We start from the raw sequence: 14841 nt of genomic DNA, 5'->3' as shown, positions 1-14841 counted from the left end.
GTTGTTGGGCCTGCAAGTGCACAGGTTTGTAGGACAGTAGCAAATTTCCCTCAAGTGGATGACCTAAGGTTTATCAATCCGTAGGAGGCGTAGGATGAAGATGGTCTCTCTCAAGCAACCCTGCAACCAAATAACAAAAAGTCTCTTGTGTCCCCAACACACCCAATACAATGGCAAATTGTATAGGTGCACTAGTTCGGCGAAGAGATGGTGATACAAGTGCAAAATAGATAGTAGATATAGGTTTTTGTAATCTGAAATAATAAAAACAGCAAGGTAACAAGCGGTAAAAGTGAGCGTAAATGGTATTTCAAAGATAGGAAACAAGGCCTAGGGTTCATACTTTCACTAGTGCAAGTTCTCTCAACAATAATAACATAGATAGAACATATGACAAACCCTCTAATGCAACAAAAATATAGCTCCAAGTAAAGTTACTGATGAACGAAGACGAAAGAGGGGATGCCTTCCGGGGGCATCCCCAAGCTTAGGCTCTTGGACATTCTTGAATATTGCCTTGGGGTGCCTTGGGCATCCCCAAGATTAGGCTCTTTCCACTCCTTATTCCATTGTCCATCGAATCGTTACCCAAAACTTGAAAACTTCAACCACACAAAACTCAAAACAAAACTCGTAAGCTCCGTTAGTATAAGAAAATAAAACCACCACTTAGGTACTGTAATGAACTCATTCTAAATTCATATTGGTGTAATATCTACTGTACTCCAACTTATCTATGGTTCATACCCTCCGATACTACTCATAGATTCATCAAAATAAGCAAACAACACATAGAAAACAGAATCTGTCAAAAACAGAACAGTCTGTAGTAATCTGTATAAAACGTATACTTATGGAATCCCAAAAATTATGAAATAAATTTCTGGACCTGAGAAATTTTTCTATTAATCATCTGCAAAAATAATCAACCTAAAAGCACTCTCCAGTAAAAGATGGCAGCTAATCTTGTGAGCACTAAAGTTTCTGTTTTTCATAGCAAGATCACATAAACTTCACCCAAGTCTTCCCAAAGGTTCTACTTGGCACTTTATTGAAACAAAAGCTATAAAACATGATTACTACAGTAGAATAATCATGTGGACACACAAAAATAGTAAGGATAAATATTGGGTTGTCTCCCAACAAGCGCTTTTCTTTAATGCCTTTTAGCTAGGCATGATGATGACAATGATGCTCACATAAAAGATAAGAATTAAAACATAACGGGAGCATCATGAAGCACATGACTAGCACATTTAAGCCTAACCCACTTCCTATGCATAGGGATTTTGTGAGCAAACAACTTATGGGAACAATAATCAACTAGCATAGGATGGCACAACAAACATAGCTTCAAGAATTTAAGCATATAGAGAGGAAACTTGACATTATTGTAATTCCTACAAGCATAGAAAATTTTCTACTCTCCACATAAGCAAACTTTTTCTTTATAGCATACGTATCATCACAATAATCATCATAGATAGGAGGCATGCTTTCATCATAGTAAATTTGCTCATCAAAGCTTGGGGGACAAAAAATATCATCTTTATCAAACATAGCTTCCCCAAGCTTGTGGATTTCCATATCATTAGCATCATAGATATTCAAGGAATTCATACTAACAACATTACAATAATGCTCATCATTCAAAGATTTAGTGCCAAACATTCTATAGATTTCTTCTTCTAGCACTTGAGCACAATTTTCCTTCCCATCATACTCACGAAAGATATTAAAAAGGTGAAGCGTATGAGCCAAACTCAACTCCATTTTTTTGTAGTTTTCTTTTATTAACTAAACTAGTGCTAAAACAAGAAACAAAAAGATTCAATTGCAAGATCTAAAGATATACCTTCACTTACCTAGCCTCCCCGGCAACGGCGCCAGAAAAGAGCTTGATGTCTACTATACAACCTTCTTCTGAAGGAAATATGCCATAGAGGCAATAATAAAGTTATTATTTATTTCCTCATATCATGATAAATGTTTATTATTCATGCTAGAATTGTATTAACCGGAAACATAATACATGTGTGAATACATAGACAAACATATAGTCACTAGTATGCCTCTACTTGACTAGCTCATTAATCAAAGATGGTTATGTTTCCTAACCATAGACATGTGTTGTCATTTGATTAATGAGATCACATCATTAGGAGAATGATGTGATTGACATGACCCATCCCGTTAGCTTAGCACTTGATCGTTTAGTATTCTGCTATTGCTTCCTTCATGACTTATACATGTTCCTGTAACTATGAGAATTGTGTAACTCCCGTTTACCGAAAGAACACTTTGGGTACTACCAAACGTCACAACGTAACTGGGTGATTATAAAGGAGTACTACAGGTGTTTCCGAAGGTACATGTTGAGTTAGCATAATTCGAGATTAGGTTTTGTCACTCCGATTGTCGGAGAGGTATCTCTGGGCCCTCTCGGTAATACTCATCACCTAAGCCTTGCAAGCATGTAACTAATAAGTTAGTTATGAGATGACGTATTACGGAATGAGTAAAGAGACTTGCCGGTAATGAGATTGAACTAGGTATTGGATACCGACGATCAAATCTCGGGCAAGTAACATACCGATGACAAAGGGAATAACGTATGTTGTTATGCGGTTTGACCGATAAAGATCTTCGTAGAATATGTAGGAACCAATATGGGCATCCAGGTCCCGCTATTGGTTATTGACCAGAGACATGTCTCGGTCATGTCTACATTGTTCTCGAACCGTAGGGTCCGCACGCTTAAGGTTTCGATGACAGTTATATTATGAGTTTATGTATTTTGATGTACCGAAGGTTGTTCGGAGTCCCGGATATGATCACGGACATGACGAGGAGTCTCGAAATGGTCGAGACATAAAGATTGATATATTGGACGAATATATTTGGACACCGGAAAGGTTCCGGAAGAATTTGGAGCTCCGGAAGGTTACCGGAACCCCCCGGGAGGTATATGGGCCTTATTGGGCCCATGTAGGAGGAAGGGAGAAGGAGCAAGAGAAGGGGGCTCACCCCCCAAGCCCAATCCGAATTGGGGATGGGGGCCGGCCCCCCCTTTCCTTTCTCTTTCCCCCTCTTCCTTTCCTACTACTAGTACTACTTCCTAATACTAGTACTCCTTCCTTCCCCCTCCAAATAAGATAAGGAAAAGAGAGGGAAACCTACTTGGAGTAGGTTTCCCCCTCCCTATGGCGCGCCCCCCCTTGGGCCGGCCACCTCCTCCCTCCCTCCTTTATATATGGGGGTAGGGGGGCACCCTAGGACACACAAGTTGATCATATTGTAGCGGTGTGCGGTGCCCCCCTCCACGATATTACACCTCGGTCATATTGTAGCGGTGCTTAGGTGAAGCCCTGCGACAGGAGAACATCAAGATCGTCACCACGCCGTCGTGCTGACGGAACTCCTCCCCGCGCCTCTGCTGGATCAGAGATCGGGGTGCGTCATCGAGCTGTACGTGTGTCAAGAACTCGGAGGTGCCGGAGTAACGGTGCTTGGATCGGTTGGACCGGGAGGACGTACGACTACTTCCTCTACGTTGCGTCAACGCTTCCGCTTCGGTCTACGAGGGTACGTAGACAACACTCTCCTCTCGTTGCTATATCATCACCATGATCTTGCGTGTGCGTAGGAAATTTTTTGAAATTACTACGTTTCCCAACAGTGGCATCCGAGCCTAGGTTTTTATGCGTTGATGTTATATGCACGATTAGAACACAAGTGAGTTGTGGACGATATAAGTCGTACTGCCTACCAGCAAGTCATACTTTGGTTCAGCGGTATTGTTGGATGAAGCGGCCCGGACCGACATTACGCGTACGCTTACGCGAGACTGGTTTTACCGCCGTGCTTTGCACACAGGTGACTAGCGGGTGTCTGTTTCTCCAACTTTAGTTGAACCGAGTGTGGCTACGCCCGGTCCTTGTGAAGGTTAAAACGGAGTCTATTTGACAAACTATCGTTGTGGTTTCGATGCGTATGTGAGATTGGTTCTTGCTTAAGCCCGTAGCAGCCACGTAAAATTTGCAACAACAAAGTAGAGGACGTCTAACTTGTTTTTGCAGGGCATGTTGTGATGTTATATGGCCAAGACGTGATGCTATATTTTATTGTATGAGATGATCATGTTTTGTAACCGAAGTTATCGGCAACTGGCAGGAGCCATATGGTTGTCGCTTTATTGTATGAAATGCAAACGCCCTGTAATTGCTTTACTTTATCACTAAGCGGTAGCGATAGTCGTAGAAGCAATAGATGGCGTAAACGACAACGATGCTACGATGGAGATCAAGGTGTCGCGCCGGTGACGATGGTGATCACGACGGTGCTTCGGAGATGGAGATCACAAGCACAAGATGATGATGGCCATATCATATCACTTATATTGATTGCATGTGATGTTTATCCTTTATGCATCTTATCTTGCTTTGATTGACGGTAGCATTTTAAGATGATCTTTCACTAATTATCAAGAAGTGTTCTCCCTGAGTATGCACCATTGCGAAAGATCTTCGTGCTGAGACACCACGTGATGATCGGGTGTGATAGGCTCTACGTTCAAATACAACGGGTGCAAAACAGTTGCACACGCGGAATACTCAGGTTATACTTGACGAGCCTAGCATATACAGATATGGCCTCGGAACACGGAGACCGAAAGGTCGAGCGTGAATCATATAGTAGATATGATCAACATAGAGATGTTCACCATTGAAACTACTCCATCTCACGTGATGATCGGACATGGTTTAGTTGATTTGGATCACGTGATCACTTAGATGACTAGAGAGATGACTGTCTAAGTGGGAGTTCTTAAGTAATATGATTAATTGAACTTAAATTTATCATGAACTTAGTCCTGGTAGTATTTTGCAAATTATGTTGTAGATCAATAGCTTGCGTTGTTGCTTTCATATGTTTATTTTGATATGTTCCTAGAGAAAAATGTATTGAAAGATGTTAGTAGCAATGATGTGGATTGGATCCGTGATCTGAGGTTTATCCTCATTGCTGCACAGAAGAATTATGTCCTTGACGCACCGCTAGGTGACAGACCTATTGCAGGAGCAGATGCAGACGTTATGAACGTTTGGCTAGCTCAATATGATGACTACTTGATAGTTTAAGTGCACCATGCTTAACGGCTTAGAATCGGGACTTCAAAGACGTTTTGAATGTCATGGACCATATGAGATGTTCCAGTAGTTGAAGTTAATATTTCCAGCAAATACCCGAGATATGAAGTCTCCAACAAGTTCTAAAGCTAAAAGATGGAGGAGAATCGCTCAACTAGTGAGCATGTGCTCAGATTGTCTGGGTACTTCAATCGCTTGAATCAAGTGGGAGTTAATCTTCTAGATAAGATAGTGATTGACAGAATTCTCTAGTCACCATCACTAAGTTGCTAGAACTTCGTGATGAACTATAGTATGCAAGGGATGATGAAAATGATTCCCGAGCTCTTCGTGATGTTGAAATTAACGAAGGTAGAAATCAAGAAAGAGCATCAAGTGTTGATGGTTGACAAGATCACTAGTTTCAAGAAAAGGGAAAGAAAGGGGAACTTCAAGTAGATTGACAAGCAAGTTGTCACTCCCACGAAGAAGCCCAAAGCTGAACCAAAGCCTGAAACTGAGTGCTTACACTGCAAAGGAAATGGTCACTGGAAGCGGAACTGCCCTAAATATTTGGTGGATAAGAAGGATGGCAAAGTGAAAAAGGGTATATTTGATATACAGGTGTTTGATGTGTGCTTTACTAGTGTTTATAGCAACCCCTCGGTATTTGGTACTGGTTCAGTTGCTAAGAGTAGTAACTCGAAACGGGAGTTGCAGAATAAACAGAAACTAGTTAAGGGTGAAGTGACGATGTGTGTTGGAAGTAGTTCCAAGATTGATATGATCATCATCGCACACTCCCTATACTTTCGGGATTAGTGTTAAACCTAAATAAATGTTATTTGGCGTTTGCGTTGAGCATGAATATGATTTGATCATGTTTATTGCGATACGGTTATTCATTTGAAGTTAAAGAATAATTGTTGTTCTGTTTACATGAATAAGACCTTCGATGGTTATACACCCAATGAAAATAGTTTGTTGGATCTCGATCGTAGTGATACACATAATCATAATATTGATGCCAAAAGATGCAAAGTTAATAATGATAGTGTAACTTATTTGTGGCACTGCGGTTTGGGTCATATCGGTGTAAAGCGCATGAAGAAACTCCATAAAGATGGATTTTCGGAATCACTTGGTTATGAATCATTTGATGCTTGCGAACCGTGCCTTTTGGGCAAGATGACTAAAACTCCGTTCTCCGGAACAATGGAACAAGCTACTGACTTATTGGAAATAATACATACCGATGTATGCGATCCAATGAGTGTTGAGGCTCGTGGCAAGTATCGTTATTTTCTGACCTTCACAAGATGATTTGAGCAGATATGGGTATATCTACTTGATGAAACATAAGTCTGAAATAGTTGAAAGGTTCAAAGAATTTCAGAGTGAAGTGGAAAAATCATCGTAACAAGAAAATAAAGTTTCTGCGATCTGATCACGGAGACAAATATTTGAGCTACGAGTTTGGTCTTCAATTAAAACAATGTGGAATAGTTTCACAGCTCACGCCACCTGGAACACCACATCGTTATGGTGTGTCCGAACGTCGTAACCGCACTTTATTTGATATGGTGCAATCTATGATGTCTCTTATCAGTTTACCACTATCATTTTGGGGTTATGCATTAGAGACAGCTGCATTCACGTTTAAAAGGGCACCATCTAAATCCGTTGAGACGACACCGTATGAACTATGGTTTAGCAGTAAACCTAAGATGTCGTTTCTTAAAGTTTGGGGTTGCGATGCTTGTGTGAAAAAGTTTCATCCTGATAAGCTCAAACCCAAATCGGAGAAGTGCGTCTTCATAGAATACCCAAAGGAAACTATTGGGTACACCTTCTATCACAGATCTGAAGGCAAGATTTTCGTTGCTAAATTCGGATCCTTTCTAGAGAAGGAGTTTCTCTCGAAAGAAGTGAGTGGGAGGAAAGTAGAACTTGATGAGATAACTGTATCTACTCCCTTATTGGAAAGTAGTTCATCACAAGAACCGGTTCCTGTGACGACTACACCAATTAGTGAGGAAGCTAATGATATTAATCATGAAACTTCAGATCAAGTTTCTACTGAACCTCGTAGGTCTACCAGAGTAAGATCCGCACCAGAGTGGTACGGAAATCCTATTCTGGAAGTCATGTTACTTGACCATGATGAACCTACGAACTATGAGGAAGCGATGATGAGCCCAGATTCCGCGAAATGGCTCGAGGCCATAAAATCTGAGATATAATCCATGTATGAGAACAAAGTATGGACTTTGATTGACTTGATCGATGATCAGCAAGCCATGTTAAATAAATGGATCTTCAAGAGGAAGACGGACACTGATAGTAGTGTTACTATCCACTTAGCTCGACTTGTTGCAAAAGGTTTTCAACAAAGTTCAAAGGTGTTGAATACGATGAGATTTTCTCACTCGTATCGATGCTTAAATCTGTCTGAATCATGTTAGCAATGGCCACATTTTATGAAATCTGGCAAATGGATGTCAAAACTGCATTCCTTAATGGATTTATTAAAGAAGAGTTGTATATGATGCAACTAGAAGGTTTTGTCAATCCTAAAGGTGCTAACAAAATGTGCAAGCTCCAGCGATCCATCTATGGACTGGTGCAAGCATCTCGGAGTTGGAATATACGCTTTGATAAGTTGATCAAAGCATATAGTTTTATATGGACTTACGATGAAGCCTGTATTTACAATAAAGTGAGTGGGAGCACTACAGCCTTTCTGATTAGTATATGTGAGTGACATATTGTTGATCAGAAATGATGTAGAATTTTTCTGCAAAGCATAAAGGAGTGCTTTAAAGGAGTTCTTTAAAAAGAAAAGACCTCAGTAAAAGCTATTTACATATTGAGCATCAAGATCTATTGAGATAGATCAAGACGCTTGATAAGATTTTCAATGAGTACATACCTTGGCAAGATTTTGAAATAGTTCAAAATGGAACAGTCAAAGAAAGAGTTCTTGCCTGTATTGCAAAGGTATGAAATTGAGTAAGACTCAAATCCCGACCACAGCAGAAAATAGAAAGAGAATGAAAAGTCATTCCCTATGCCTCAGTCATAGGTTCTATAAAGTATGCTATGCTATGTACCAGAACTATTGTATACCTTGCTCTGTATTTGACAAGGGAGTACAATAGTGATCTAGGAGTAGATCACTGGACATTGGTCAAGACTATCCTTAGTGAGGACTAAGGAAATATTTCTCGATTATGGAGGTGATAAAAGAGCCCGTCATAAAAGTTACCTCGGTGCAAGTTTTCACACCGATCCAGATGACTCTAAGTCTCAATCTGGATACATATTGAAAGTGGGAGCAATTAGCTAGAGTAGCTCCGTGCAGAGCATTGTAGACATAGAATATTTGCAAAATGCATACGGCTCTGAATGTGAAAGACCCGTTGACTAAGCTTCTCTCACGAGCAAAACATGATCACACCTTAGTACTCGTTGGGTGTTAATCACATAGCAATGTGAACTAGATTATTGACTCTAGTAAACCCTTTGGGTGTTGGTCACATGATGATGTGAACTATGGGTGTTAATCATATACAGATATGAATATTGGTGTTAAATCACATGGCGATGTGAACTAGATTATTGACTCTAGTGCAAGTGGGAGACTGAAGGAAATATGCCCTAGAGGCAATAATAAAGTTATTATTTATTTCCTCATATCATGATAAATGTTTATTATTCATGCTAGAATTGTATTAACCGGAAACATAATACATGTGTGAATACATAGACAAACATATAGTCACTAGTATGCCTCTACTTGACTAGCTCATTAATCAAAGATGGTTATGTTTCCTAACCATAGACATGTGTTGTCATTTGATTAATGAGATCACATCATTAGGAGAATGATGTGATTGACATGACCCATCCCGTTAGCTTAGCACTTGATCGTTTAGTATTCTGCTATTGCTTCCTTCATGACTTATACATGTTCCTGTAACTATGAGAATTGTGTAACTCCCGTTTACCGGAAGAACACTTTGGGTACTACCAAACGTCACAACGTAACTGGGTGATTATAAAGGAGTACTACAGGTGTTTCCGAAGGTACATGTTGAGTTAGCATAATTCGAGATTAGGTTTTGTCACTCCGATTGTCGGAGAGGTATCTCTGGGCCCTCTCGGTAATACTCATCACCTAAGCCTTGCAAGCATGTAACTAATAAGTTAGTTATGAGATGACGTATTACGGAACGAGTAAAGAGACTTGCCGGTAACGAGATTGAACTAGGTATTGGATACCGACGATCAAATCTCGGGCAAGTAACATACCGATGACAAAGGGAATAACGTATGTTGTTATGCGGTTTGACCGATAAAGATCTTCGTAGAATATGTAGGAATCAATATGGGCATCCAGGTCCCGCTATTGGTTATTGACCAGAGACATGTCTCGGTCATGTCTACATTGTTCTCGAACCGTAGGGTCCGCACGCTTAAGGTTTCGATGACAGTTATATTATGAGTTTATGTATTTTGATGTACCGAAGGTTGTTCGGAGTCCTGGATATGATCACGGACATGACGAGGAGTCTCGAAATGGTCGAGGCATAAAGATTGATATATTGGACGGATATATTTGGACACCGGAAAGGTTCCGGAAGAATTTGGAGCTCCGGAAGGTTACCGGAACCCCCCGGGAGGTATATGGGCCTTATTGGGCCCATGTAGGAGGAAGGGAGAAGGAGCAAGAGAAGGGGGCGCGCCCCCCAAGCCCAATCCGAATTGGGGAGGGGGGCCGGCCCCCCCCCCCTTTCCTTTCTCTTTCCCCCTCTTCCTTTCCTACTACTAGTACTACTTCCTAATACTAGTACTCCTTCCTTCCCCCTCCAAATAAGATAAGGAAAAAAGAGGGAAACCTACTTGGAGTAGGTTTCCCCCTCCCTATGGCGCGCCCCCCCTTGGGCCGGCCACCTCCTCCCTCCCTCCTTTATATACGGGGGTAGGGGGGCACCCTAGGACACACAAGTTGATCATTGAGATCGTTTCTTAGCCGTGTGCGGTGCTCCCCTCCACGATATTACACCTCGGTCATATTGTAGCGGTGCTTAGGCGAAGCCCTGCGACAGGAGAACATCAAGATCATCACCACGCCGTCGTGCTGACGGAACTCCTCCCCGCGCCTCTGCTGGATCGGAGATCGGGGTGCGTCATCGAGCTGTACGTGTGTCAAGAACTCGGAGATGCCGGAGTAACGGTGCTTGGATCGGTTGGACCGGGAGGACGTACGACTACTTCCTCTACGTTGCGTCAATGCTTCCGGTTCGGTCTACGAGGGTACGTAGACAACACTCTCCTCTCGTTGCTATATCATCACCATGATCTTGCGTGTGCGTAGGAAATTTTTTGAAATTACTATGTTTCCCAACATCTTCTTGTAGACGTTGTTGGGCCTGCAAGTGCACAGGTTTGTAGGACAGTAGCAAATTTCCCTCAAGTGGATGACCTAAGGTTTATCAATCCGTAGGAGGCGTAGGATGAAGATGGTCTCTCTCAAGCAACCCTGCAACCAAATAACAAAAAGTCTCTTGTGTCCCCAACACACCCAATACAATGGCAAATTGTATATGTGCACTAGTTCGGCGAAGAGATGGTGATACAAGTGCAAAATAGATAGTAGATATAGGTTTTTGTAATCTGAAATAATAAAAACAGCAAGGTAACAAGCGGTAAAAGTGAGCGCAAATGGTATTGCAATGATAGGAAACAAGGCCTAGGGTTCATACTTTCACTAGTGCAAGTTCTCTCAACAATAATAATATAGATAGAACATATGACAAACCCTCAACATGCAACAAAGAGTCACTCCGAAGCCACTAATAGCGTAGAACAAACGTAGAGATTATGGTCGGGTACGAAACCACCACAAAGCTATTCTTTCGGATCAATCTATAAAAGAGTTCATACTAGAATAACACCTTAAGATACAAATCAACCAAAACCCTAATGTCACCTAGATACTCCATTGTCATCTCAAGTATCCGTGGGCATGATTATACGATATGCATCACACAATCTCAGATTCATCCAACCAACATAAAAGTACTTCAAAGAGTGCCCCAAAGTTTCTACCGGAGAGTCAAGAACGTGTGCCAACCCCTATGCATAGGTTCCCAAGTGTCACGAAACCCGCAAGTTGATCACCAAAACATACATCAAGTGGCACATGATATCCCATTGTTACCACAGATAATCATGGCAAGACATACATCAAGTGTTCATAAAAGACTCAATCCGATAAGATAACTTCAAAGGGGAAACTCAATTCATCACAAGAGAGTAGAGGGGGAGAAACATTATAAGATCCAACTACAATAGCAAAGCTCAGGATACATCAAGATCGTGCCATAGAAGAACACGAGAGAGAACACGAGAGAGAGAGAGAGAGAGAGATCAAACACATAGCTACCGGTACATACCCTCAGCCCCGAGGGTGAACTACTCCCTCCTCGTCATGGATAGCACCGGGATGATGAAGATGGCCACCGGTGCCGGAACAGGGTCCCGATTGGTTTTTGGTGGCTACAGAGGCTTGCGGCGGCGGAGCTCCCGATCTATTTTCTGTTCTGGAAGTTTTAGGGTACGTAGGTATATATGGGTGAAAGGAGTACGTCGGTGGAGCTACGGGAGCCCCACGAGGCAGGGGGCGCGCCCAGGGGGGAGGGCGCGCCCCCCACCCTCGTGAGCACCTCCCGTATCTTCTGACATGGGGTCCAAGCCCATCAGGTTGGTTTCCTTCCAAAATTAACTTCTCCAGTTGATTTCATTCCGTTTTGACTCCGTCTGATATTCCTTTTCCTCGAAACACTGAAATAGGCATAAAACAGCAAATCTGGGCTGGGCCTCCGGTTAATAGGTTAGTCCCAAAAATAATATAAAAGTGGATAATAAAGCCCAATATTGCCTAAAACAGTAGATAAAGTAGCATGGAGCAATCAAAAATTATAGATACGTTGGAGACGTATCAGGGAGGGGCGCGTGGCCCATCCCTGGCCGCCTCTCCTCTTCTCCACTAAGGCCCACCATGGCCCATTAAGCCCCCGGGGGGTTCCGGTAACCCCCCGGTACTCCGGTAAAATCCCGATTTCATCCGAAACACTTCCGACATCCCAATATAGGCTTCCAATATATCAATCTTCATGTCTCGACCATTTTGAGACTCCTCGTCATGTCCGTGATCACATCCGGGACTCCGAACAACCTTCGGTACATCAAAACTCATAAACTCATAATACAACTGTCATCGAAACTTTAAGCGTGCGGACCCTACGGGTTCGAGAACTATGTAGACATGACCGAGACATGTTTCCAGTCAATAACCAATAGCGGAACCTGGATGCTCATATTGGCTCCTACATATTCTACGAAGATCTTTATTGTTCAAACAGCATAACAACATACGTTGTTCCCTTTGTCATCGGTTTGTTACTTGCCCAAGATTCGATCGTCGTTATCTCAATACCTAGTTCAATCTCGTTACCGGCAGGTCTCTTTACTCATTATATAATGCATCATTCCGTAACTAACTCATTAGTTACATTGCTTGCAAGGCTTATAGTGATGTGCATTACCGAGAAGGTCCAGAGATACCTCTCCGACAATCGGAGTGACAAATCCTAATCTCGAAATACGCCAACTCAACATGTACCTTTGGAGACACCTGTAGAGCTTCTTTATAATCACCCAGTTATGTTGTGACGTTTGGTAGCACACAAAGTGTTCCTCTGGTAAACGGGAGTTGCATAATCTCATAGTCATAGGAACATGTATAAGTCATGAAGAAAGCAATAGCAACATACTAAACGATCAAGTGCTAAGCTAACGGAATGGGTCAAGTCAATCACATCATTCTCCTAATGATGTGATCCTGTTAATCAAATGACAACTCATGTCTATGGCTAGGAAACACAACCATCTTTGATCAACGAGCTAGTCAAGTAGAGGCATACTAGTGACACTATGTTTGTCTATGTATTCACACATGTATTATGTTTCCGGTTAATACAATTCTAGCATGAATAATAAACATTTATCATGAAATAAGGAAATAAAAAATAATTTTATTATTGCCTCTAGGGCATATTTCTTTCGAAGGTATGCCCCTTCCTCATAATGTACTCCTTGCTTTAAGGTAATTCGTCAAAGTTTATGTTACTCCGGAATAAAGAAGTTGAATCTGCGTAAATTATGAGAATTTGTTACATGGCCATAACACCATCCACACCGTCACCTTTTCAAAATAACTTAGAAAGAGATTATCTTAAGTAACTTGATTAAAAATAGTACACCCAATTAGGTTTCGTATTAACATGGAACTGGGGTGGGGGGGGGACTTGTGCCCTCCTAGTAGTCTAAAATAAATACATCAATTAGGACGTGGCCGTTTTGGGAAGGTTTTGAACTCACCTGCGCCAACACCACTCATCATACTACTCACAACACCGTCCATCATGCTCACAAACTCTTCTTTAAACACACTAAAACTCCTACCTAGATCTTTGGCATGCGTAACAGCTTCAATTTAATTGAAGCGTTCATCTATTTCAGCACCATGGGAGTAGGTGCATGCACCTACAACCTATCCTGGAATGCCCCTCCGGGTCTCACCATCGGTGCTAACAACACTCTCTCCGTTGTTGGTTGTGGCATCGATGCTTATTTGTTCGAATATAACACCACCAACCTGATTGGTTCCTGCTCAAGTACGTGTGTGCATAATCAGAAGGCAAGCGTGGAACAGACCTGCTCTAGTGAGTTGGGCTGCCGCCAAATCCGTCTCGGTGGCATGCGAGACTTTGGGCTTAGACTTGCCCGCCACCCTAACATGTACCCAATCTCGGATGTCAAGCTTTTCTTGTTAGCATATGGGTATGCTTTCCTTATAGATGACATTTATTAAGCTCGGATAGACCAACAAAATGTCCAAGCGGCAACCTTTGAGATGGCCTTCATAGACCAACCAACATGTGCAAGTGCCAAACTAAATACTGCAAGGTACACATGTGAAGGTCGAAGCTACTGCATGAATATATCAATTGGACAAGGATACAAGTGTCAGTGCCCAGATCAAGGTAATCCTTATATTATGGATGGTTGCAAAGGTATGTCCCTTCCTCATGATGTACTCCTTGATTTAACATAATTCATCAAAGTTTATGTTACTCCAGTATGAAGAAGCTGAATCTGTGTAAATTATGAGAATTTGCTACATGACCATAACACCCATCCACGTCGTCACCTTTTCAAAATAACATAGAAAGAGATTACATTACGTAACTTGATCAAAAATAGTAATAGCATGCCATAGATCAGTTAGGTTTCGTTTCCAATTAACATGGAACTTGGGGGGGGGGGGGCATTTGCCCTCTTGATAGTCTAAAATAAACACATCAATTAGGTGCAGCGGGGTATATCATATAGGATAAACATTTCTTTGTGGAATAACGATATGGTTTCTTTCTTATGCAAGCAAAATACATTTAGAACATTTGACCACTTCAAGAATATTAAAATTCAACATGGCAACAACTTTAAGATCTCCTGCGCAAAAAACAACTTTAATATCTGCACTTTCTGTAATAAAACACATGTGATACTGATAGATAACTCTGACACATTGCTTGTTTCATCAATTCATCATTTAGATAAATGGCAAATTTAAAGGCCTTGT

This window comes from Triticum aestivum, chromosome 7B (genome assembly GCF_018294505.1).
Source record: "Triticum aestivum cultivar Chinese Spring chromosome 7B, IWGSC CS RefSeq v2.1, whole genome shotgun sequence".
In the NCBI taxonomy this organism is placed as follows: domain Eukaryota; kingdom Viridiplantae; phylum Streptophyta; class Magnoliopsida; order Poales; family Poaceae; genus Triticum; species Triticum aestivum.
Note: the sequence above shows the minus strand (reverse complement) of the source record.